Source organism: Staurois parvus, unplaced genomic scaffold, assembly GCF_062004578.1.
Source record: "Staurois parvus isolate SC_StPar_1 unplaced genomic scaffold, SC_StPar_1.0 ptg000310l, whole genome shotgun sequence".
Lineage (NCBI taxonomy): Eukaryota > Metazoa > Chordata > Amphibia > Anura > Ranidae > Staurois > Staurois parvus.
Genome location: NW_028318106.1, coordinates 1,252,881 through 1,278,411, shown reverse-complemented (window position 1 = coordinate 1,278,411; position 25,531 = coordinate 1,252,881). Strand labels below are relative to the sequence as shown.

The 25,531-nt window shown below is 41.9% G+C and overlaps 1 protein-coding gene across 4 annotated transcripts in view; it reads left to right on the top strand.

Annotated features, from left to right (window-relative positions):
• NEDD4L (NEDD4 like E3 ubiquitin protein ligase) overlaps positions 1–25,531 on the top strand; it is a 635,056-nt gene that overhangs the window by 328,455 nt on the left and 281,070 nt on the right. Inside the window, exon 1 of one of the 4 annotated variants that reach the window (XM_089683440.1) lies at positions 16,227–16,342. The exons of the other annotated variants lie outside the window; for them this stretch is intronic. The gene's annotated coding sequence lies outside the window, so the exon portion shown is untranslated. Of the gene's footprint in view, positions 1–16,226; positions 16,343–25,531 lie in introns of those variants that run through there. 4 annotated transcript variants of the gene reach the window in all.

Sequence of the window (25,531 nt, the reverse complement as noted above, 5' to 3'; positions counted from 1 at the left end):
CCACTAAACGATGGACGTTTAGGAGATATTCATTGTACCTTCAGGTGAGCCTGATTGTAAAGCTTACCTGTAGGGGCAAGTGAAGAACATTGGGGAACTGGAGAAAGCACAGAGAAGGGCAACCAGACTGATAAGAGGCATAGAGGAGCTCAGCTATGAGGAAAGATTAGAGGAACTGAATTTATTCTCTGTTGAGAAGAGGAGATTAAGGGGGGATATGATCTCCATGTATAATACATAAGGGGGATATGATCTCCATGTATAATACATAAGGGGGATATGATCTCCATGTATGATACATAAGGGGGGATATGATCTCCATGTATAATACATAAGGGGGGATATGATCTCCATGTATAATACATAAGGGGGGATATGATCTCCATGTATAATACATAAGGGGGGATATGATCTCCATGTATAATACATAAGGGGGGATATGATCTCCATGTATAATACATAAGGGGGGATATGATCACCATGTATAATACATAAGGGGGATATGATCACCATGTATAATACATAAGGGGGGATATGATTACCATGTATAATACATAAGGGGGGATATGATCACCATGTATAATACATAAGGGGGGATATGATTACCATGTATAATACATAAGGGGGGATATGATCACCATGTATAATACATAAGGGGGGATATGATCACCATGTATAATACATAAGGGGGGATATGATCACCATGTATGATACATAAGGGGGGATATGATCTCCATGTATGATACATAAGGGGGGGATATGATCTCCATGTATGATACATAAGGGGGGATATGATCTCCATGTATAATACATAAGGGGGGGATATGATTTCCATGTATAATACATAAGGGGGGATATGATCTCCATGTGTAATACATAAGGGGGATATGATCTCCATGTATAATACATAAGGGGGGATATGATCTCCATGTATAATACATAAGGGGGGGATATGATCTCCATGTATAATACATAAGGGGGGGATATGATCTCCATGTATAATACATAAGGGGGGATATTATCTCCATGTATAATACATAAGGGGGATATGATCTCCATGTATAATACATAAGGGGGATATGATCTCCATGTATAATACATAAGGGGGGATATGATCTCCATGTATAATACATAAGGGGGGGGGGGGGATATGATCTCCATGTATAATACATAAGGGGGATATGATCTCCATGTATAATACATAAGGGGGATATGATCTCCATGTATAATACATAAGGGGGGATATGATCTCCATGTATAATACATAAGGGGGGGGGGATATGATCTCCATGTATAATACATAAGGGGGGGGATATGATCTCCATGTATAATAAGGGGGGGGATATGATCTCCACGTATAATACATAAGGGGGGATATGATCTCCATGTATAAATACATCAGTGGTTCATATAGTGAACTCAGAGTTATTCACCCTGAGGTCATCACAGAGGACAAGGGGGCACTCTTTACGTCTGGAGGAAAGGAATTTTAATCTCCAACCACGGAAAGGTTTCTTCACAGTGAGAGCTGTGAAAATGTGGAATAGACTCCCTCAAGAGTTGGTTCTGGCCAGCTCAGTGGATTGCTTTAAAAAAAAGTCCTGGATTGTTTCCTAGATACACAGAATATAACTGGATATAACATTTATAGGTAAAGTTGATCCAGGGAATATCTGATTGCCTCTCGGGGGATCAGGAAGGAATTTTATTCCCCTGCAGGAGCAAATTGGATCATGCTTTGCTGGGTTTTTTGCCGTCAACTGTGGGTATAGGATTATAGCTTTTCTTTTTTTTTTTTTTTTTTATGGTTGAACTGGATGGACGTTTGTCTTTTATCAGCCAGACTAACTATGTAACTTTATGTACAGTAACTACTACTTGTTTTAAACTTTTTTTTACATTGAATACAAATGTTTTGACTGCAGACACCCTTTAAATGTAATTCTGTTTATGTACAATTGTGGGTTCCTCAGTGAAATGGCAGCAGTGCTGTTGTGTATATATTATGTGTTGTGTAAATAGAACTGTTTATTGGATTGACAGATAAGGAGCAAACCTGACCAGGAGCTATATGACATAATCACTGCTATGTGTAGGCATCAACCAACTGTTTATAGTATAGAAGCCAGACTGTGCCAGAACCAGGGACCACATTCTGGTCGTAGTCAGAAAAACAAAAATCCATGTAATTGCCAAGTTGGAAAATCTTTAATGTGGCGTAATTCAGAGGTTGTTTAATTGTCTATTGGGCACTTTCACCCCCTTCCTGCCCAGTACAATTTTTTTTTTTTTTTTTTTTAGCTTTTAGTGCTATTGCACTTTGAATGACAATTGTGCAGTTATGCAACATTCTACCCATATGAAATTTGAATAATTTTTTTGGGGATAGATAGGGCTTTCTTTTGGTGGTATTCATTTACCAACAAAAAACGTTTTCTTAGTTTCTACTATAAAATTTTGCAAATAAGTAATTGTTTTCCTTTACTGATGTGTGCTGATAGGCTGCACTTATGGGCACTGATGAGCAGAATTAATGGGCACTGATGAGGAGGCACTGATGGCCAGCATTAATGGGCACTGATGAGGAGGCACTGATGGCCAGCATTAATGGACACTGATAGGCAGCACAGATGGCCAGCATTAATGGACACTGCTAGGCAGCACAGATGGGCACTGCTAGGCAGCACTGCTAGGGCTGCACCGATAATATGGGCACTGATGATCAGTGCCCTGATTATCTATGTACGTGCCCCTATCACACTTGCCGGTAGTTTCTCTCCTCATGCTGTGTCAGAGCGTGAGAAAAGTACTGCTGATAACAAGCAAGTGTGTTTAGATTGTGATCAGCTGTGATAGGGCACAGTTGATCACATGGTAAAGGGCTGCTGTTATTGGCCCTTTACTATGATATGTGATTAACTGAGTACACCCTCCTGTCTGCATGTCTGAGCTAAGGGCAGATGGATTCCAGGAAGTAAATGCTACATGAATCATCTGCCCTTACGCAAGATGGCCACAGCCAGAAATGCTACAGGGGTGTTTTTCGATGTGATTTTCATCAAAATAAAGCATGGAGACATGAATGGATGGGGGAGTTTGCTCTGAATAATACAAGTTAATCAAATAGTGTTTTTGGTTGGTGGTGTTCATATGCAGTTTAGTTACACTTTAATGCCCTAACACAGCAGAAAGAACACCAACATGCGGTAGCCAACACCATGCAATAAAACTGTATCTTTCATTGGCTCAGGACTGACAAGAAAGTTTACTTTTAATTGGTTGCTGTGGTGTATTAAAGTTTATTTTAGCTGCAACTCAGCTCCACAAACTGAAAACACTGTTCAATTAATTTTTAATATTCAGAGCAAACTCCATCCATCCATGTCTCCATGCTTTATTTTGTAGAGAGATCTCTTTGAAAAACACCCTCCTAGCATTTCTTGCCATGGCCATTCTGAGTAAGGGCAGAAGATTCATGTAGCATTTACTTACTGGAATCCATCTGCTCTTAGCCCAGGCATGCAGACAGTACGATGTGCTCAGCTGAGAGAACCCCTCCTTCCCTGAAGACTCCTGGCATGTATGACATTATTTTGGCATGAGTGTGTTCTTAGCTGAGAGAACCTCTCCTCCAGCTGAAAGAAAAAAGTGCTCATGAAGACTCCTGATATGTAGGACATCATTTTGGCCTAGGCCATAAACCAGGAAGTAATTGAAGAAATGTAAAAGAAACAAAAATGTTTAAAACAATAAATACAGTATACCTTCCTATCTATTTACTAATGCTAGTGGCATAAGGATTAAAAATAGTTCATACTGAATAAAAAGATTGAAACAGAAAAAGAGTTAATTTTGATTAGAGAGTTTAGTTCTGCTGTAAACACCTGCAATGCTCCCAAAGAAACATGCAGTATATCGCAAAGCTTATAGTTGCTCTCCTATCTGAGAATATTTTTTACATGACTTAAAATTTTGGGTCCGAGGGCAATGCAGACCAAATCCGGAGGTGACAACCAATGTGCCCAATTCAAGGATCATTTTGTAATGATCAGGTGAGCATCAGGCTATGAATGCCGTTTCCCTAGGAGTGTAGTAATAAACCCTCTCCAAGCCTAAAAAATTTCTGCAAGTTGATGTCCATCGTGAGAGCATTATTGCGTAAAAGTTGCAGTCAAATCAGAAATAAAATCTTGACAGGCCATGGCGGATTGATTAAGGGCTGGAGAATGTCTTGCATAGGACTTGCTGAAGGCATATATGAACTGATACCAAGAACTGCATATACAATATTTATATCCTCGTCATGGGTAATTCAGGCTACCCTTGACACCAATTGAAACCTCGAACAAAGCTGAAAAGTAGATGAGGTCAATGCAGGTCACTGTGGCCACTGACCACAATAATACAGCTGATACTGGCTCTTCAATGCCAGTCTATAGATGTTTAAGTATTTACAACATACTTCAACAAGCAATAAAATGAGCTCCCAGTGACCTCTTTAGCTGCAGGCACTGTGAAGCAGTACATCCCTAATGTTCACATGAGAAGCACTGAAGCCCTTCTCTCAGCAGGTTAGTTTCTACTGCACGTACTGCTAAGCAGTTACTCAGCAGCTCAGCTCACCTTGCTTCTCCTGACAGTAGTAAATGAGCTGCCCCTACTCTCCTTACAAGCAATGACTCTGCATCTCAGCTTCCCTCTCCTAGTAGTGACTCAGCAGCTTTTCAGCCTTCTATTTTCTAATATCAATATAGAACAGAAGTGGGAGCAGGCTGAGCTGAGGCTGTTGAGAGAACAACCCCAGTGCTTTTGCTGTGAACTTTGAGGATGAGTTGCTCCACAGTGCCTACAGCTATAGAGGTCAGTGAGGGTTGTGCACAAGAAGAGTTCTGAGCTCTGGGTACATTGACTGACTAAAGGTCCCCCTGGCATAGAGACTGGGGAGCACTAGGCTGGAGACATTTGACTCCCAGGCATGACACATACTGGGCATTATATTGCTACCTGTGGCCCATTTTAACCTGCGGTCACAGTGTCTGGCAGAGGGAAGTCTTCCAGCATCAACTTTCTTTGCAGTGCTAAGATGTCATGTGACTGAATGATGAGAGCTACAAACCTCCTGGAAGATATGAAAAGACGTGACACAATAAACCATGTAGTTTAGAAACACCTACCTTTCGCCATGACGTCCAACTGGTGCAGTGCCAAGGCACACTTTTAACAGAAATTTGTCTTTACCACAAAAGGGATAATTGTTGTTTACACCCCCAGGCCAAAAGTTCTCCTCTGGACTTAGACGTACATCTCCAAAGCTCAGCTCTTTCTATTCAGGTGACCTGATCAATTTGTAGGCAAGTGGGAAAGTCAAGTCTTTTACTCGGTGTGTCCATTGGGTAGGAGGAGCCTTTAAAGCGAAGTTCCACTCACTCTGTAAAAAAATATAAAAGCCAGCAGCTACAATAACTGTAGCTGCTGACTTTTAAAAAAACAGCCACTCACCTGTCCCACAATCCCGCGATGCCCCCCCGCTGCAGCCCGTTTCACCAGCCATCCTGTATTCCAGGCGCCGGCATCTTCAGTGTGGGCACCCGGCTGTGGCAGCTTGCAGCTTCACATCCGGTGTGCCTACTGCAATACTTGAGTAGCGCTGCACTTCCCGAATGGCCCCGTAGTCTTGTGGGACCTGTCACATGTCCCACAAGACTACGGGGAGGGAGGGTAGAAGGACAACTTCCGCTTCCGATTGCCTAGGCGATCGCAGCGTAAGTGGGAGCGGGTACCTCTCCATTTTGGGTACCCGCTCCCCAAAAGTGCCAATCCTTAATGGGGAGCAGGGGACCAATCTTTAACTTCCCCTTTTGGGTGGAACTCCGCTTTAAGTTGTTCAGAAAGTTTGGGATGTGACAAAAGTTTTGGTGGATGGTAGCCATCTTGGTAGAATAGCAGGGCTTTGCTTCCTCATGTCCAAGCCTCTATCAAGGAGACCATGACATCACCAAATCTTACTCCAAATCTCTTGAGACTAGCAGAGGCAGCAATGCCCTACACAGCTAGGAGTTCCAAGGGACACTCACATACCAGACAGTACACTGCTGTTTTATCGGAAGAATTCTAGACAAGACAACATATTTCAGAATACTGAAACATTCTACTTGGGTACAATTAACATTTATGGATGCTAACTTTGAAGAAAAATCTTCACTTTTTAAGTTCAAATCCATAATAAATTGGACATTTATTTTATGAACATTACAAACCCTCACAAGCTTCAAAGCTTCACATTGGCCCAAGGCTGGTCTGCCTCGGCTAGCTGTATTTTTTTAGAATACATTCACTTTTTTTCTGCCCAAATTAGAGAAGTAGGCCACATTGGGCCTAGCAGGTTCCTATTCATGTACTTCTGGGCAGAGGTATATTTATATGACGGAGCTGATTTGTAGTCCCAGACTGGCATGTCAAATATCCCCGCAGGTGCTAAAGAAGAAGTAATAGATCTATCCATGATTATCCCGCTGCTGGACATGGCTCATGCCTCGTCGTACATTGCTGATAGCATTCCTTCTAAAAATAGACTTTTATTGTAAACATGTGAAGGGATGCTGCTGTACAGTGTGTGCCTTGTCAGCTGTCCTCTCCCCTGCGTGTGCAAAGTCGAAAATGATGTTACACCGGCCCTTATGGGTGACGTGGGGACCCTGGGTCCGGGCATGGACATAGCTGCCAATGTTGTTCTCTGATCAACCCATCATATATTTAAAGATGAACTACACTGCATCTGAGCAGCACAAACCAAAAATGCTACTTCATTCATTTTTTACGATTATAAATAAATGTAAAAAAAATATATATATAATTTTCAACCACTTGCCGGGCACTTATACCCCCTTCTTTACCAGGCCAATATTCCGCTTTCAGCGCTGTCGCACTTTGATTGACAATTGCACGGTCATGCAAGATTGTACCCATATTAAATTTTTATCATTTTTTTCTCACAAATAGAGCTTTCTTTTGGTGGTATTTAATCACTGCTGGGCACTTTACTTTTTGCGCTATAAACAAAAAAATTGCAGAAAATTTGAAAAAAAAAAAGTTTCTTTGTTTCTATTATAAAACTTTTCAAACAGGTAATTTTTCTCCTTCACTGATGTGCGTTGATGAGGCAGCACTGATGGGCACTAATAGGCGGCACTGATGGGCACTGATAGGCAGCACTGAAGGGCACTGATAGGAAGCACTAATGAGGTGTCACGGATAGGTGGCACTGATAGAAAGCACTGATGATGGGTACTGATAGACAGAACTGATAGGTGGCACTGACTGGCATCACTGCTGGGCACTGCTGAGCACTGACTGGCACAACCGCTGGGCACTGACTGGTGGCACTGACTGGCAGCACTGCTGGGCTGCACTGATGGACACTGGTGGGCACAGGTGAGTGGCACTGCTGGGCACAGGTAGGTGGCACTTCTGGGCACAGGTGTGTGACTGCTGGGTGGCACAGGTGGGTGCACTGCTGGGCACAGGTGGATGCACTGCTGGGCACAGGTGGGCGGAGCTAGTGGGCGCACTGCTGGGCACAGGTGGATGCACTGCTGGGCACAGGTGGGCGGAGTTAGTGGGTGCACTGCTGGGCACAGGTGGGCGGAACTTTTGGGTGGAACTGCTGGGCACCGATCATCAGTGCCCTGATGATCGGTGCCGATCCCTGCTCTAACAACTGCTGGTTCTCGGCAGTACTTTCCTCACGATCTGACAGCGTGAGGAAAGTGCAGCCAAGAACCGGCAATTGCATTTCCCGGTGATCAGCGTGTCATTGGACATGGCTGATCACGTGGTAAAAGGCCACTGTGGTTGGCCTTTTACCACATCACGTGATCAGCTGTGTCTGTAGGACACAGAGATCACGGAGATCGCCGGGTGCTCGCCCCCAGGGGCGTGCAGGAAAGTGTGTTTTGGGAGGACGTCATATGACGCCCACCCAGAACTAGCCGGACGCAGTGTAGCCGTCATTCGGCGATCTGCAGTCGGCAAGTAGTTAATATTCAAAGTAAACTCTCCCATTCATCCATGGAAATTATATTTTGCTGAGAAATCACTGAAAAACAACCCAATGGCATTTTGACCATAGCCATCTTGAGTAAAGGCAGATGATGTAGCATTTACTTCCCAGAATCCATCTGCCTTTTGCTCAGTTTTAGAGTAGAGAAGAGTTAAAACCTCTGTCAGTTTTTGTTCTCCCCCAGCATTATCACAGAGACAGGAAGCGAGGGAAAATCAACAGGCACATGGACATCACTTTTATTTTATAAGATCTGGAAGATTTGAACACCCTTGCTCTTTGTTTCTGGCTCTTCCTGCCCTTACCTCTACCTGCTTATTGATTTTATTTTCCCTATTAATTTGTTTCTTTGCTTTGGCTTTAAAATTGTCAGTTGTCATCAGTGGGGCAAACCCAAGGAAGACCCCATGATTCTTTCTGTATAAAACAACACAAAAAAGTGGGGTAGACCAGCCTTGTGCATTAACGGAGACACCATTTATATAAGAATTAAAAGTAATGTACTCAGAAACAATATAGGGCAGTAAACCTATCAAAATTTCCAGTAGATCGACCAGGAATGGTGGTGTACTGGGAGGACGTCCCAGAGTTCTGCAGATGCTAACGCGTTTTGAGGGTTTTCCATCTTTATCGGAGCCCAGGCCTCATAATGGTGTCTTGGTAAATGTACAAGGCTAGTACAAGACCTGCTACCACCACCTTTTGCGTTTTGTTATTTTAATGCATAGTGATTCCCCAGCCTTGGGTGGGCAACAAGGCCAAGTTGACCTTAGAAGACTGTAACCTGGGTCATTTGCTGGAAATGCCTGGAATCTGGAGTGAGCCACCCCATAAGGACTGGTGCCCATACTTTAGCCAGAAGTAATATTTGTTTCCATTGTATACCTGGCATACCATAGTCTTCAAGGAGAGGCCATTCTTGCTGCTACTGACACAGAGGATTCGCACAAAAGTAAGGTTCATTTAAACTTGAGGTTGGGGGGGTACTAAAATTTGCAATTGAAACACATTTTTAGTGCCCCCCGCCCTTTGTGCTGCAGTTACAATGTTTTGCAGGCAGAAACTCTCACTATCTCACTATCCTGTTGTGTTCGAAGTGCAGTACTGCTGCCAAATGCCACCCATGCAAGTGAATGGGGAAGCTCTGCAAATGGCCCGCAAGAGCTTTGGAACTGCAATTACAGGGTTAAAACCGACTCCTCCTCCCTGCTTGTCAAACACCTCTAAAAAAGCTGAACGTGGATTACTTTTCAGAGGCACCACAGTTTAGACACAAGTCTAAGCTTAGCCTCAGATAGACCTTGGTCCGTCCCTGATTATTTATTGTCTATGGTGAACTCACTACACCTAAATACACAAATACAATGCTCAGCAAGAACAGGATCCAAGCCTATCCACACCCCAATTATGTTCTCTGGATGAGTGTATATATACACGGCTCAAAACCATTAAAGGCAAACTTTGAAAACACATCAGATCTCAAGGGGGAAAAATATCATGCTGGATCTCTATACTGATATGGACGGGGTAGTGTGTTAGGAACATAAGGGTGCCCCATCGTTTCATGGAAATGAAAATGATCAACCTACAGAGGACTGAATTCAAAGACACCCCAAAAATCCAAGTGAAAAAATGATGCAGCAGGTGAGTCCATTTTGCTGAAATTTCATTGCAGCAACACAAAATGGTCCTCAGTATTTTTCATGGCCCCCACGTGCTTGTATACATGTCTGACAACGTCGTGGCATGCTCCTGATGATATGACGGATGGTGTCATGGGGTATTTCCTCCCAGATCTTGACCAGGGCATCACTGAGCTCCTGGACAGTCTGAGGTGCAACCTGGCAGCGTCGGATGGACCGAAAAACTATATCCCAGAGGTGTTCTATTGGATTTAGGTCAGGCAAGTGTGAAGCCATTCAATGGTATCAATTCCTTCATCCTCCAGGAACTGCCTGCATACTATCGCCACATGAGGCCGGGCATTGTCGTGCACCAGGAGGAACCCAGGACCCACTGCACCAGCGTAGGGTATGACAATGGGTCCAAGGATTTCACCCTGATACCTAATGGCAGTCAGGGTGCCACTGTCTAGCCTGTAGAGGTCTGTGCTTCCCTCCATGGATATGCCTCCCCAGACCATCACTGACCCACCACCAAAACGGTCATGCTGAGCGATGTTACAGGCAGCACAACATTCTCCGCGGCTTCTCCAGACCCTTTCACATCTGTCACATGTGCTCAGGTCATCTGTGAAAAGCACAGGGCGCCAGTGGCAGACCTGCCAAATCTGGTGTTCAATTGCAAATGCCAATCAAGCTCTGTGGTGTCAGGCAGTGAGCACAGGGCCCACTAGAGGACGTCGGGCCCTCAGGCCACCCTCATGAAGTCTGTTTCTGATTGGTCAGCAATATTCACACCAGTGGCCTGCTGGAGGTCATTTTGTAGGGCTCTGGCAGTGCTCATCCTGTTCCTCCTTGCACAAAGGAGCAGATACCGTTCCTGCTGATAGGTTAAGGACCTTCTACAGCCCTTTCCAGCTCTCCTAGAGTAACTGCCTGTCTCCTGGAATCTCCTCCATGCTCTTGAGACTGCGCTGGGAGAAACAGCAAACTTTCTGGCAATGGCACGTATTCATGTGCCATCCTGGAGGAGTTGGACTGCCTGTGCAACCTCTGTAGGGTCCAGGTATCGCCTCATGCTATGTGTAGTGACACTGACCCTAGCCAAATGCAAAACTAGTGAAAAACAGTTTGAAAAGATGAGTAGGAAAAAATGTCAGTGGCCTTCCCCTGTAAAACCATTCCTGTTTTGGGGATCGTCTCACTGTTGACCATCTAGTGCACCTGTTGTTAATTTCATTAACCCCAAAGCAGCTGAAACTGATTAACAACCCCCTCTGCTACTTAACTGACCAGATCAATACCCAGGAGTTTAACTGACTTGATGCTATACTCTGATTAAAAAGTGTTCCTTTAATTTTTTTGAGCAGTGTGTGTGTATATACTGTATATATAAGTTTTTTTTAAATTAATTTTGTTATTGCCTGTTTTCTTTCTTTCTCTTTTTTTTCTTTAATAAATCTGTTTATTGGGTTTAACAGACATGTTATTGCCTGTTTTTAAGATCTTATTATTCATAGGGAACACAATTTAAGTAAATACTGGTGACCTGACTATCCTGTCTTAGAATATGAAATCTGCAAAAAAGGTGGGATATGCAGATCAACACTTGTACTTTTTTTTTTTCTTTCTTTGGTTTACAGCTGAGGACTTGGTTGTCAACATAGTTTTAATCCCTATTTTTCATGGTTTTCTTTACACTCTTCTCACTGCTTTAGAAGTCGTGCCAAAGTCAACATTTCTCTATTCCATTCATTGGCACCTGTAAGCAATTTGCAGTTTCGGGGTATCTCTGCCATAGAAAAAAGTCTTACTCTTCTACATAACACTTTTATTAGTATTGTTGTTATTGCTATGAATAGCTGAGATATATATGTATAAATACACGGTGTATGTGTATGTATGTGTATATATATATATATATATATAGTGTGTATATATAGTGTATATATACATATACATATATCGTGTATATATACTGTATGTATGTATACATATATATATATATACATACAGGGGTTGGACAAAAATATGGAAACACTAAATGCTTTGCAGGTGTGAAAGTGACAAGTTTCGCACTGAAAGCGGAAGTTATGTAACGTTCTTTTGCTTCCGCTGTGTGATGAGACACCTAGCTAACAGGTGGGAAGCCTGACTTTCATCATTGGATGAATTTTTTCCCCTGCTGGAACAATTTGGATCATGCTTTAGGCTCCGTTCATACAAATGCATTTTTCAGTGCTTTTTGCAGAAACGCACTACAGTACATTTACCATGGTTTCCTATGGGACATGTTCACATCTATGCTTTTTTGAGCTGCTGCGTTTTTGGAAAGGGTCAGGGACTTTTTTAAAAGCAAAAAGTAGCATTTTTGTTACAATAGAGTTCAATGGAGAAGCTGCTGAAATGCATGGTAGTGCGCTTTTGCCACGTTTTTGCAGCATTTTGCATTTTTATTCTGCCCAGCAACAAAAAAAATTCCACTTTAACAAAAAAAAAGCTGAACAAAACGCAAAATGCTTCAAAAACGCATGTAGAAAAATGCAAAATTAACTGAGAAAAGCACTGCAAAATGGACAAAAGGCAAACTCCATGAGCATGAACGGGGCCTTATTGGGGTTTTTTGCCTTCCTCTGGATCAACTGTGGGTATAGGATTGCAGAGCTCAATCTCAGTCTTCCAAAGCCTGTGTCAACAAAAACTGTGCAGAGGGAACACCATAAGTAAAACCTTCACGGGTGAGCTGCAATTGTCACTATTAACCGACATTAATGCTCAGAAGAGGAGAGAGTGGGGCAGCACCCATAAATCGTGGGCTATTGACCGATGGAAGACTGTAATATGGTCCGAAGAATCAAGCTTCACACCATTCCCAACCACCAGATGTGTTTATGTGTGGCAAACACCAACCCAAGCTTCTGACCAGGACTGTCTTGTGGCAATGGTAAATCATGGTGGTGGTGCAATCATGGTATGGGCAACCATTTCTTAGTATTCTACAGGTACCATCATCACCTTGAAAGATAGTCACTGCCAGCGTTTTATGTACAGATTTTGGCTGACCATGTGCACCCCATGGTGCAGACATTGTCTCCCATAGACAGCACCATTTACCAAGACAATAAATGATCTGTTTCACACAGCTGGTGTTGTCAAATCGTGGTCTAACGAACATGCAGATGAAGTCTCACACTTTCCCTGGTCACCAGACCTGAATATCATAGAGCCACTGTGGTCAATTTTGGAGAACAAGGTTCAGGCTCATTTTCCACCTCTGGCATCTATATGAGAACTGGAACAATTTTTGCATAAAGAGTGGTATGAGATTCCATTATCCACCATACAAGACTTATACATTATTTGTCAATTCCCAGAATTCAGCCCGTCTTGGATGCCAAAGGCACCAAGACCATATTAAGTAACAATTTTGTTCTTTTACCTAGTGTCTCATAATTTTGTCCAACCACTATGCAGTGTGTGTATGTATATATATATATATTTATATATATATATTACGGATGCGCCAAAATGCTTTGGCCGAAAACACCCCTTTTGACCAATATGAAAAAGCGCTGAAAAAGTGCCGCCACCGCCCGCCGCTTGGTAGTTCTCAGCCTTACCTGAGAAACCATAGAACGATCCTGGCGCTTAGTGATGGAAAGATGGCCTCCACTCATCTCTATACCCTTGGGGGAACGGAGTGATGTCACTTCCGGTTCCGGACATTTTTTTTTTAAAGCACTAAATCTATGCTTTTTTTGATCTAATGGTTTACATTGCAGAAGAGAGATGTGGGGTCTTATTGACCCCAAATCTCTCCATAAAGAAGACCTGTCACTAATTATTTCTATCACAACAGATGCATGCATTCCTTATGATAAGAATAAAAGTGATTAAACTTTTTTTTAAAGGGACAGTGCAAAAAAACCCATTAAATAAATAAAAAAGTTTAAAGTGCCCCTGTCCCCCCGTGCTCGTACATAGTGGTGAACGTAGGCCATGCCCACATATGTAAATGATGTTCAAACCACACACGTGATGTATCGCCATGAACATCAGAGCAAAAGCAATAATTCTCGCACTAGACCTCCTCTGTAACATTACACTGCTAACCTGTAGAACTTTTTAAAGCATCACCCATGGAGATCTTTAGGTATCGCAGTTTCACATATGTTGGGTATCTATTTACTTGTCGTAACATCCTCTTTCATATTTTATAAAGAAATTGGGGTATATATTGTTTTTTTTGTTTTTTTTAATCGAAGTGTATTTTTTTTCCAAAAAATATATATTCATTTTTAAAAACTGCGCATTTTGGTTTTCGGCCAAATGCATTTTGAATTTTCTGTTTCGGCACCAGAATTTTCATTTCGGTGCATCACTAATAATGTGTGTGTGTATATATATATATATATATATATATATATGTGTGTGTGTGTGTGTGTGTGTGTGTGTGTGTGTGTGTGTGTGTGTATACAATGCTTTAAGGTAAAAAAAGAACCGTCTGGCTTTACAGCTACTTTAATGCATTCCCTGCATTATCCCCCCCTGGCGGTATTCCCGAGTGTTGCTCAGGGTTAACTTTCAGTAGCACAAGCGGTAACCCCGAGCTACACTTCAGCGTTGCTCTGGGATCCCTCCAGCACTTACCTTGTCCTGCGCTCCTGCGATGTCCTCCCTGCAGTGTCCTCGGCCATGTCCTCTGGCTGATGCCAGCATCCATCTTCCCGGTTCCGTTCCGTGCGAGCGTCAGGACATACGGGGGATGGAACCGGCGGGAAATTCAAAAATGTAAAAATTTTACATTCACTCAATACACTTAAATTTACATAGTATTACATTACTGTATCAAACTATTTCACATACATTTTGTCCCAAGTGCTTTGTCCTGTGCCCTGCCTGCATTTTTACTGTTCTTTCTGCCTGGAAACTGAGAAATGTCCATGGCGTCCAAAGAGTGTCCCTTTAGGTCAAAATCGGTTTTAGACCGGCTAGAGAACAGCGATAGTAAATTAGAACCACTTGCAGAATTGAGTGATAATGATTTGTGAGGAAATTCATCATCAGACACTGAAAACAATTCTGCGACTTTGCTCAGTGATGTGCGAACTTGGCGCTATATTTCAAATTTCAGTGTTTTTGGTTTGATTACATTATTGAATTAAATGTATTATTATATTATTATTTTTTACGATTTATTATTATATTATAATTTATGATTTCGTGTTTCAAATTTTATCCTACCCGGGATGTTTACTAGACTCTAGTTCGGACAGATTTCAGTGAGTTATTCCTAAGAATTACAGGCCTACAATAAAAAAAAATACATATTTCCATGCAAAAAAAGTACCACTTTGAGCACAGAAATACTGACATAATCAGACCACTAGGGAAGTTAAGGTAAAGAATGTCCCAGTATCAGTATCACGTCCCCCTCTGCCTCACTTTATACAGCACTGTGCCTGTCTACAGTGGCTCTCTCCTCTCTCCCTGCATTCTTTGGACACAGAGGTAGCAGAGGGAGCCATTGGGTCCTGCTGGTGTCAATCCTGTGAGCAGAGGGCTGAGCCAAGCCGGGCTGTGTGTGTCTATGTAAAATGTAAAAAAAAATTCGAATAGTTTTATATAACGCAGCAACATCCACACACGTAAGACACCCAACATTAGAGGTGATTTATTCTTCCAAAGCAAATACACTTTTGCACATTGGTACTGACTAGTATTCTGGGGTTTCTCTTCTCCCTCAGTTTTTCTCCATCACTGTGCTGATGTGACCCCAGTGCTGACAGAGAGGGGCAAGGGAGGGTCAAACAAGGATGTTGCGCAGGCAACTGGCATCCTCCTTATCAACTGATGTCACTGGTTATCAGGACGCCAGTGGCTAGAAGGTCGTAATGGAGCCCAATGAAAACCTGTGTAGCTAAAAGGTAGCTTTGTTCTACCTGCTGGCTTGTATACAAGTTTTGGGCAATATTTAGACATTTTACCAATGCATCCCTGAAGAAACCTCCAGGCACCGGAAAAGGCTGCTCTAACTAAAAGCCCATATCTCTGTATAGACCTAGAGCTGGGCGACAGGTCTGCAGGAGCCTGGCATTACACCAGCTGTCCACTGATTGTAGTTGCAATGCTTTGTAGGCTTGTTTGCAAAAAAAGAAAAAATAAATTCTGCAAATATATGTGCATTTATTTATTTGTTTTTTAAAAGATGTATGTAGCCTTTAAGGGACCATTACAAAGAACTTCCCTGCATAGTAACTCCGTCCGTTTACTGCATGACTTACATACCTGAGTTTTCCATAAACAAGAATTTCCCTGTTACTGTTGTGTTTAGGTGCACACAGCAATCATTGTTCCAGCACAATAAACCTGTGTCAAAGAAAGTTAACTTCTATCTCTATGGCCAGGTGATGGGTTGGAACAAGGCAGGCAGAGTTGTCAAACTCGTTTTGAAAACAGAAAGTCGTACTGTGATTGGTTAGCTGCTGCTTTGTTTGCGGTGCACTAAAGCATAGCCTGGCAGTCACAGAGCAGAGTGACGGCCGATTACAATACTCCTTGAGAATGTCGTCTTTTTAGCTTTTTGGACACCTCTTTGGATTTTTTTGCGATCCTGGATTACTCCTCTTTTTGCAGGACTACCAGTCAGTAAAGAAAAAAGGTATGTTTTTTTGTAATATGTTTCATCGACACCTAGAAAATATGTGCCTGGTTACAATGCTTTGGATTAATTAGTTCTTGTGAAGGGGTTTAAAGCTGAACTAAAGCTGAAATATGTGGCCTAAGGGCCATGTTGGGTTGCGTTGACTTTGCACTGTGTAGATTTTATTGTATTGCATGTTATGTTCAGCCAAGTTTCATCCGTTTGGTGTATTCCTGTTGGTTAAAGCATATTGTAACCTAAAATGTTAGCACGTTAGTGCAACTATAAAACATTTGAGGTGTTTCTACCAAACTGACCCTTGTAAAGTAAAGCAAACATTGCTAACAAATAACCACAACTGATCAAACCCACCCAATGCAAAAGAAACACAGTTTTTCCTACACATGCCTGAAAGCACATATTCTCCTAGATAGGCTTGGCTTGTTGGCAACTGTGATGTTTGGGTACACAAACACCTAAAGGGAATCTACGCAGATCAAAATATGTGAACTGCCATTGCTGATTTATAGTGTAGGCTGTTCTGACTTTACTATCTAGTTAGTCACTGGCCTAGAGCCAGCATTCAAGGAGGGCTCAGGATATAACATTCAACACAGAACTGTAGATTTTGGGACCTCCAATTTCTACTGACATTGTGAAATGACGCAATGTTTTGGTGGCTAGCTGTCTTGGTCCTTTTGGATGTCTCTTTTTAGTGAAAAGTTTTTTTAACCTGGTTGAAATTGACTTAACTTTGACAAGACACATAATTTTGGACATTTAGGAATTAGTTGCCTACTTGCCAGTTATTGACTCAATGAGGACTACTTACCACCTCCAACTTCTACTGAGATTGTGAAATGACCCAAAGTGTTGGTGGCAAGCTGCCTCGGTCCTTTGGAGAGGTTTCTTTGGTTAATAGTTTGTTGAATCTGGTTCTTGGTGTTTCTTTGATTTAAAGTCTGTTGAATCATGTTGAAATCGACTTAACATTGACATATGGGCTGAGAGAAATCAAAAGATTCAACACAGTATTGTGGACATCTGGGACTTCCCTGCTTACTTTCCAGTTAGTGACTTAATCGGGACTACTTTCCTCCTCCGAATTCTTCTGACATTGTAAAATGACGCAAAGTTTTGTTGACAAGCTGTCTTGGTCCTTATGGATGTTTCTTTGGTTAAAAGTTTGTTGAATCTGGTTGAAATTGACTTAACATTGACAAATGGGCTGAATGAGAGAAATCAAAAGGCTTCACATAGAATTGTAGACTTTTGGGATTTCCCTACCTACTTGCCGGTCAGCAACTCAATTAGCACTACTTACCACCTCCAACTTCTACTTACATTGTGAAATTACCCAAAGTTTTGGTGTCAAACTGTCTTGTTTATTTTGGAAGTTTCTTTGGTTAAAAGTTTGTTAAATCTATTTGTAATTGGCTTAACATTGACAAGCAGACTTTATGGGAGAAATCAAAAGATTCAACAAAGAATTTTAGACTTTTGTGACTTTCCCGCCTACTTGCTGGTCAGATACTCAGTGAGGTCTACTTACCACCTCCAACTTCTGTTGACATTGTGAAATGAGACAAACTGTTTTGTTGCAGCTTTTCTCGGTCCTCTGAGTGTTTCTTTGATTAAAGTTTGTTAAATCTGGTTGAAATTGACTTGACATGTGGACTGAATGAGAGCAATCAAATATTCAACATAGAAATTTGGACATTTTGAAACTTTCCTGCTTACTTCCTGGTTAGCTACTCAAAAAGGACTACTTACCACCTCCAACATCTACTGACATTGTGAAATTACCTAAAGCAAAATTTGTTGGCAAGTTGCCTTGGTCCTTTGTATGGTTCTTTATTTAAAAGTTTGTTAAATCTGGTTGACATTGACTTAACATTGACGAGGGGGCTGAATGAGAGAAATCAAAAGATTCATTCATCCACACTAAACAGCTGCCAGCTATTGTGTTCTGACAGCCATCGACACCCGCAGCTGTCTGAATAACGGAACAGTGCCTGCATTCGATTGGCTGCAGTCATTGTTGCTTGACAGGTTTCCACCTGGCTCTCAGCTGGAGTTTGTTAGGTGGGTAGTGCCGACAAGGCCACCCATGGCTTGAAGTTCAGCTGCCCCAGCCTGACAGATATGGACTCAAGACTTTGTTGATCTGTATACAGTCATTCCCTGCATTAAGTTAAAAAAAGTCATGTGCTCCATCACGTCATGAGCTCCTTGTTGCATCACGTGCTCCTTCATGCATCATGTGGCCCATTTCATGCATGTATCAAGATGTTGGTTGATGTGAATTTTAATAAAATGGGGGAAAGGTCTGCTCTAAATGGCCCTGCCCTAATTCCCAGAAGGAAGAGTGTAACACCTTTGCTGTAAGGGTAGATGTACATGTGCCTCTACCTCTTGTGTGAAGCCTGATTCATGCTTGGATCGTGCTTCAGAGGTGATTGGTGGTGAGGAGGTGGTGTGATGTCTTCTCATTGCCTGTTTCAATCTCGTTTTTGCCAACAAATAGGTTGAAGGGTGTTTTCAATGTTTCCCCATTCATCTGAACATGTCACGTTCGGCAGACTTGCTGGCTGCTGTTTGCTACATGTTGGATAGATTTTGCCATGGGCAAAAAGTGAACCATTGTGACTGCGGCATGTAAATATCCACACTTAAACACACATTTTTACCATCCCCCCATCACGTTTAAACTTAGCCTCACTAATTTAAAGTATAACTAAAGGCAAATCTTTTTTTAAACTTTTGGATAGAGTGGAGAGGGATTAGGACCAGTGGTGTATTTAGGTTTTGTGCTGCCCTAGGGATGACCCCCCCCTTCCCCCCTTCCCCCCCTTCCCCCCCATGGAGAGAGCCTTACACCAAGCAACACCACCCCCTCTCCTGCTGTCCCCTCTGAAAAATGCGACCCTAGGCAAATGCCTTGTTTGCCTTGTGGTAAATACACCCCTGATTAGAACACCTAGCAGTTTATATTGCTGTCTTTGCCCCTGTTAGTCCTCTGTTTGTCCTGTTTTACTATTATCATCGAAAGTGAAAGTGAAATAAAAACCCAAATTATTTGTAACACTGGTAATAGAGGCAACAGGAATAGAGGGGAAGTTCTGGTGACAACCAGGGATTCCCTCATTTTAGAGGGATTTTCTTTCACTTCCTGTTTTGGCTATGGGACAGGAAGTGAAGGGAAGTCTCAATAGAACACAGATGACAAAAAACACAGGGATTGTAACCTTCCCTTATGCTTTTCCAAATGAAAAACAAATGCCTTTAGTTACACTTTAACAAGTGATATAAAACCTCTGTTTTTATTTTCCTGGCTTGTTGGTGTATTTACATGTCAATGTACTTGGTTCTATATACACACTCGGTGTTTACTATACAGAGGACGTGGTGATTAGAGGCAATTTCATTTTCTGTAGGGTGATGTATATGTTGCTCAGTGTTTATGAACAAACATTCTTGTCTGGATTACAGCAGATATATCGAGTTCAAACTGCCTGCAAAGATCCAGTTTTCCAGTCCATAGTAATGTTCTAGTAAAATCAAAGTACTGAAAAGACCACATAGTAGTGTGCACCCTGTTAAAGCTGAACTCCGGCCACAAAATATATTCCTCAATAGCCACAAGGTATATTTAAATCCACTCTGTGTGCATCTAATGCTGTTGCAACATAGTGACATCATCACTAGTAGTGACATCATCACTGTGGTATACATAGCCTGTGCAGAGAGCAGAGCTGTGGGAGGGACCCACAAGGCCCCACCCACTAAAGGTCACCTGCAGAAAACTACAGAGGGGGGCGGAGACCAGACCAGTCACCCTGCACAAGGAGAGAGAGCAGCGGTGAGCGATCTTTATTACAGGAAGCTCCAAGCATCACACTGGATTACTGCACAGATCTGGAAGAAATACACAAAGCACACCAAGATTCAAGGAAGAAAACACATGACTCTTGTATGTAGACCATATTTACTTATCCTGGAGTTCCACTTTAAATTGGAAATTGAAGCAAAGTTTTTGTTTTTCATTTGATGGAAGGAAGTTGAGGATGGGGGAAGTGTTAATTTGTCAGGTTTTAGGAGTCCAAAGTCTTTATTGTTTGGTTACAACAAGCAGGGCAGTGGACAGGCAGTGCGTTTTGGGGGAATCACACAATCCCACTTCTTCAGGGCTGGAGTAAATGGCAGGATGATAAATGTAATAAAGTGGTAATATTCGAGCGCTATCCGAGAATCTATAAAAGATAGCAGCTAGAACACCAGAAAAGGTAACCAAGAAAGAACCTTCCAACAGAGTACATATATATAAGGTGCAGCGCTAAAATAACATAAATATCATATTATAGCATAAGATCAAGTGCAAATATCAGATCACACTGAGGTGAAAATGAGTGAATAAAAAGTCCCAAGATAAATGAAGGCCCAACGTGGGGATCCGATAGATCCTAATGAGTGCGTGGGGCAGAGTTCCAGTGTACCTCACGGTGAATCTGGGGTAAAAAATGCGCACTCACCAGAAGTGCGTAAAAAATACGCATGTGGGATTTATCCTGTTACATCAGGTAGCAGTCATCTACTGCCAAGGTAAGGTCAGGGTCATACACCTTCTAATCGCAACACAGTGTGTCTGTGTCTCCATGTAAGCAGGCAACTAGGCGCTTGGCTGCCATTGTTTGTTTTATAAAGGACACTTACCTTTAACCAAGGACTTTTGTCTGACCACGGACACAGTAAGGCTCAGTAGAGAAGAAGTTTATTTTCTTATGAGTTATGGCCAGAGGCCACTATCTTATGTTTGTGGCTGTCCTTTGGATTAAACCTGACATTTTTGTTAAAGAAAGTGTGAGTCGGTCCCTGCCTTGAGCCTGCTCCCCTACACACCAGTGGGCTCTTTCATTTACCCCCGGTGAGAAATTATGTCCATAACACAGCAGGGTTCCCACTTGCAGAACCTGTTCAAAAAAGGGGACCCCAGATGGTGACACGTTTGAGACACGTTTAAGAATCTTGGAGTGCCTACCCAGAGTTGCGATTGGAAGGTGTATGACCCTGACCTTACCTTGGCAGTAGATGACTGCTACCTGATGTAACAGGATATATCCCACATGTGTATTTTTGACGCACTTCTGGTGAGTGCGCATTTTTTACCCCAGATTCACCGTGTGGTACACTGGAACTCTGCCCCATGCACTCATTAGGATCTATCGGATCCCCACGTTGGGCCTTCATTTATCTTGGAACTTTTTATTCACTCATTTTCACCTCAGTGTGATCTGATATTTGCACTTGATTTTATGCTATAATATGATATTTATATTATTTTAGCGCTGCATCTTATATATATGTAGGATGATAAATGATCTGCAGGCAGAGGATGATATAAACAAGTCAGTTCTAGGGTTCACAGTAGATGTTGCAAGAGAATATGACACTAATGGTGGCAAGCACAGACCCATCCCAGTCATTCTGTGCTTCCAGTTCTACATCCCTCTTTTCGGCACCAAACCCTTTATTGAAATCTGCCATTAACATCACCAGGGTTCTTGTTCAGGCAGTTTCCATAATAGAATGACAATGCTTTGTCCTTTTCTATCAATTATACACCTTCATTATCACCCTGTCACATGGGCTTCTGATAGAGGCTACAAGTGGCTGTTTTAGCACACATTATGCAGACCTGTTGCACTGTTGTCACCATCAGTAAACATGCCCTGGGAAATTCCAAGCAGCCATTGCTTTTGTGCATATGGACAGGACGTGGCTGCAGGAGATCAGCAGCACTGGGATGCAACAAGGGGATGTTAACTTGTGGTTCAGCAATCAGGGGACAGTAAAACATTGGATCAACCACCTGTGTGTACTGCCCCATGGTCACACTGTAAATGGGGCCTTATGGTGCTTCACCAAGTTTAAACTTCAGCCAGTAGGGCACATTACACATTGGTGTTGCTCATCACTTTGTAGAGGGTGATCAACGGGTGATACTGCCATACTGATGCTTTTTAAATGTACCCCTTAGGTCCTGTTCACATTAGGCGATTTGGAATCTTGGCCAAACATGCATTTGAGTGCCATTTTTTTGAGCATCCCAAAAGTGGTGGTAGTCTGCTGTGATTGTTGTGCAACAATCGAGGAAAAATACAGGTTTAAAAATCATGCTAAGCTTGTTGCCCAAAAAGGAACAGAAGCTTCTTTTGGGTGACAAATGAGCATAGGGCAGTCCATTGAAGTGAATGGGCTGCCCTATGCGCAACACATGGAAATATATCTGAAGGAGGCCTTAGTGTCATTCATTTAGGGTTTACATCTTCTTTAATACCTGGTGAGCAGAGCATCATATGAGCACCACAGCATATAGTATATATGGATAGTTTCTGACCATGGACACCTCTTATGGTTATTCGCTAGGCAAATCTAATAAATTGGGCTCTGAGTTGACGTCTGCTGGTGTCCTCACTTAGGTTGTGTCTGTTTTGAGATGAAGTTGTCAGGTAGAACACAGCTGATGAAGGAAAGGATGAGCTCATTCATAGTGTAGTATCTGGTTCCTCCCCATGTGATTGAAATGACTTAATATTCCAGGTCCCAGCCAGTCGTCACCTCTGTGAATCTGGTTAGCAGCTGAGATGTTCTGGTGATCTTTCACCTGCTGAGATCTCCCTTCACTCTCACTTAGGAATTTAGGATTTCACCTTGCATGCTAGTAACATACACACACATGTATATACTGTATGTGGTGTGTGTATGTATGCATGTGTATGTGTATATATGTATGTGTGTGTGTGTATGTATATATATATATATATATATATTTATATATTAGCTGTCCACCATACTGCCCCGAACTACCTCACTGACCTAATATCCAAGTACCGCCCAGCACGCACACTCCGCTCCTCACAAGACCTCCTTCTCTCTAGTTCCCTGGTCTCCTCCTCCCATGCCCGCCTCCAGGACTTCTCCAGGGTGTCACCCATCCTCTGGAACTCCCTGCCCCAACCCATCAGATTATCACCTACTCTCCTCTGCTTTAGGCGCACCCTGAAAACCCAACTCTTCAGGGAAGCCTACCCCACCCCCTGCTAACTTGCCGACCTCCTCCACTCTTCCTACCACTCCATCCCCCACAGCTATCTCCTCCTGTGCCACCATCCCCTCCCTCCTAGATTGTAAGCTCGAAAGAGCAGGGCCCTCAATCCCCTCATGTTTTGCATTGTATTGGTATTGTTCTGTCACATGTTCTGTCCCCCTTTGTAATGTACAGCGCTGAGCGAACTATTGGCGCTTTATAAATACTGTATAATAATAATAATATTCTTAGATTGTAAGCTCCAAGGAGCAGGGCCCTCCTAACCCTCTTGTATTGAACTGTATTGTTTCTGTATTGTCTCCCTTTATATTGTAAAGCGCTGAGCAAACTGTTGGCGCTATAAAAATCCTGTATAATATAATTTTATATATATATATATATATATATATATATATATATATATATATAATTTGAATTTATTTTTTAATGACCGTTTTGTTAGTAATAAACATCGATGGTTAGATTTACCAAGAGAGATTCATATTCAGAATTGGCAAGTTAATGTATGAGAGAACCTTTTTTTTTTTTGACACGCATATGCCTGGGGTGATTGTTCCTTCAGCTGAGGTTTAAAAGTTAGATTGTCTCTGAGCAAAGGATTGTTTGAGTCCAAGAAACCATTCCTGTGTTGGCGGCATCAGAATTCATTGATGAGGGAGGAGCACTATAAATAGAACTGTCTAGCTTGGCGTCCGTATCCCTTATGATTAAGTCGATGACGAAACGCGTCAAGGGCTGTGACGTCAAGACGCATACAGGAACCGGAAGTCGACCGGTGGCAATTTTGCAAAAGGGAAAAAGAGGATAAAGACTGTGTGTTGGTCCCTGGATGGTAGCTTGGCGGTTTTCACGGTATTTAAAAAGCGGTTTTGAATCATTTCAAATGTGAGCAGTTGGAATAAAGTGTTTTTCTGTACATTACTTTGGCGGTATTACACTATTTGTCCCTCATATGCTTTTTGTCTATATGGTGCCAATGATATGGAGATATGGAAAATCCTGCTGGAATAGTGCCCTGAATACAGTGGAATCTGGGGGAGCACTTTAGGAGGATCCCATCCATAGGATACTATTAAATATTGAAAGCAGGTTTATTGAGGAGTGTTGGTAAGGGTATATATTCCTTACTACAATAGAAGCGGCACAGTGTGGATTTGTTTTGGAGCACTGGAAGAGTGATTCACAGTACACAGTGTTTTGCACTAATTTTTCTTTTCTAATTATGTTTGTTCACTTGGTTCACTTTTTACACTAATTATCAAAAGGAAAAAAAAATATATTCTTATTTGGATAATCACCAGAGTGTTGTCACAAATATTTTATTATATTATAAAGATAATACACTGTGATATTTTTCTTTTTGTTTGAGGTTTATCGTGAGGAAGGATTGGAAGGATTTCTCAGTTTTATTTTATTTTTGAATTTTTTTGGATTTATATTTATTTGGTTGGACTTTTTTTGGACTTTTTAAATTTTTTTTATTTTTTGGAATATTGATATAGAGTTGTTCTATGGGGCGGATTGTATAAGTATTAGTTTGTATAATTTTGGCACATTTTCATATTGTTATTTTATATCTTCAAGGGTGAAGGTTTTATTTGTGCTATGGGGATTTAAGTTTTGTTATATATTGATTTTCTGAATTTGTCACTTATTATATTTGAGGAAGTGGTAGTTATAGATATAATGTATGAGAGAGGAAACTTTTTTCCCTTCTACACACTAGACATAATTCTCTATTTTTGTGCTTTGTATATAAACATTCATAAGTATCCTTTATAAGGTGTGTCAAAGAAGAAATATCCTGACAGAGACAAAAGGACATTGCGCAGGACTGTGACCCAGAATAAGAAAGCAATTGCTGCAAAAGTGACTGCAGAGATCAATCTCAGTCTTCCAAAGTCCATGTCCACAAAAACTGTGCAGAGGGAACTCCATAAGCAAAACATTCAGAGAAGAGGAGAGAGTGGTGCAACACCCATAAACCGTGGACTATTGATCAATGGAAGACTGTAATATGGGCCGATGAATTGAGCATCGCACTATTTCCAATCCCCGGGTGTGTTTACGTGGCAAACACCGTCCTAAGCTTACAACCA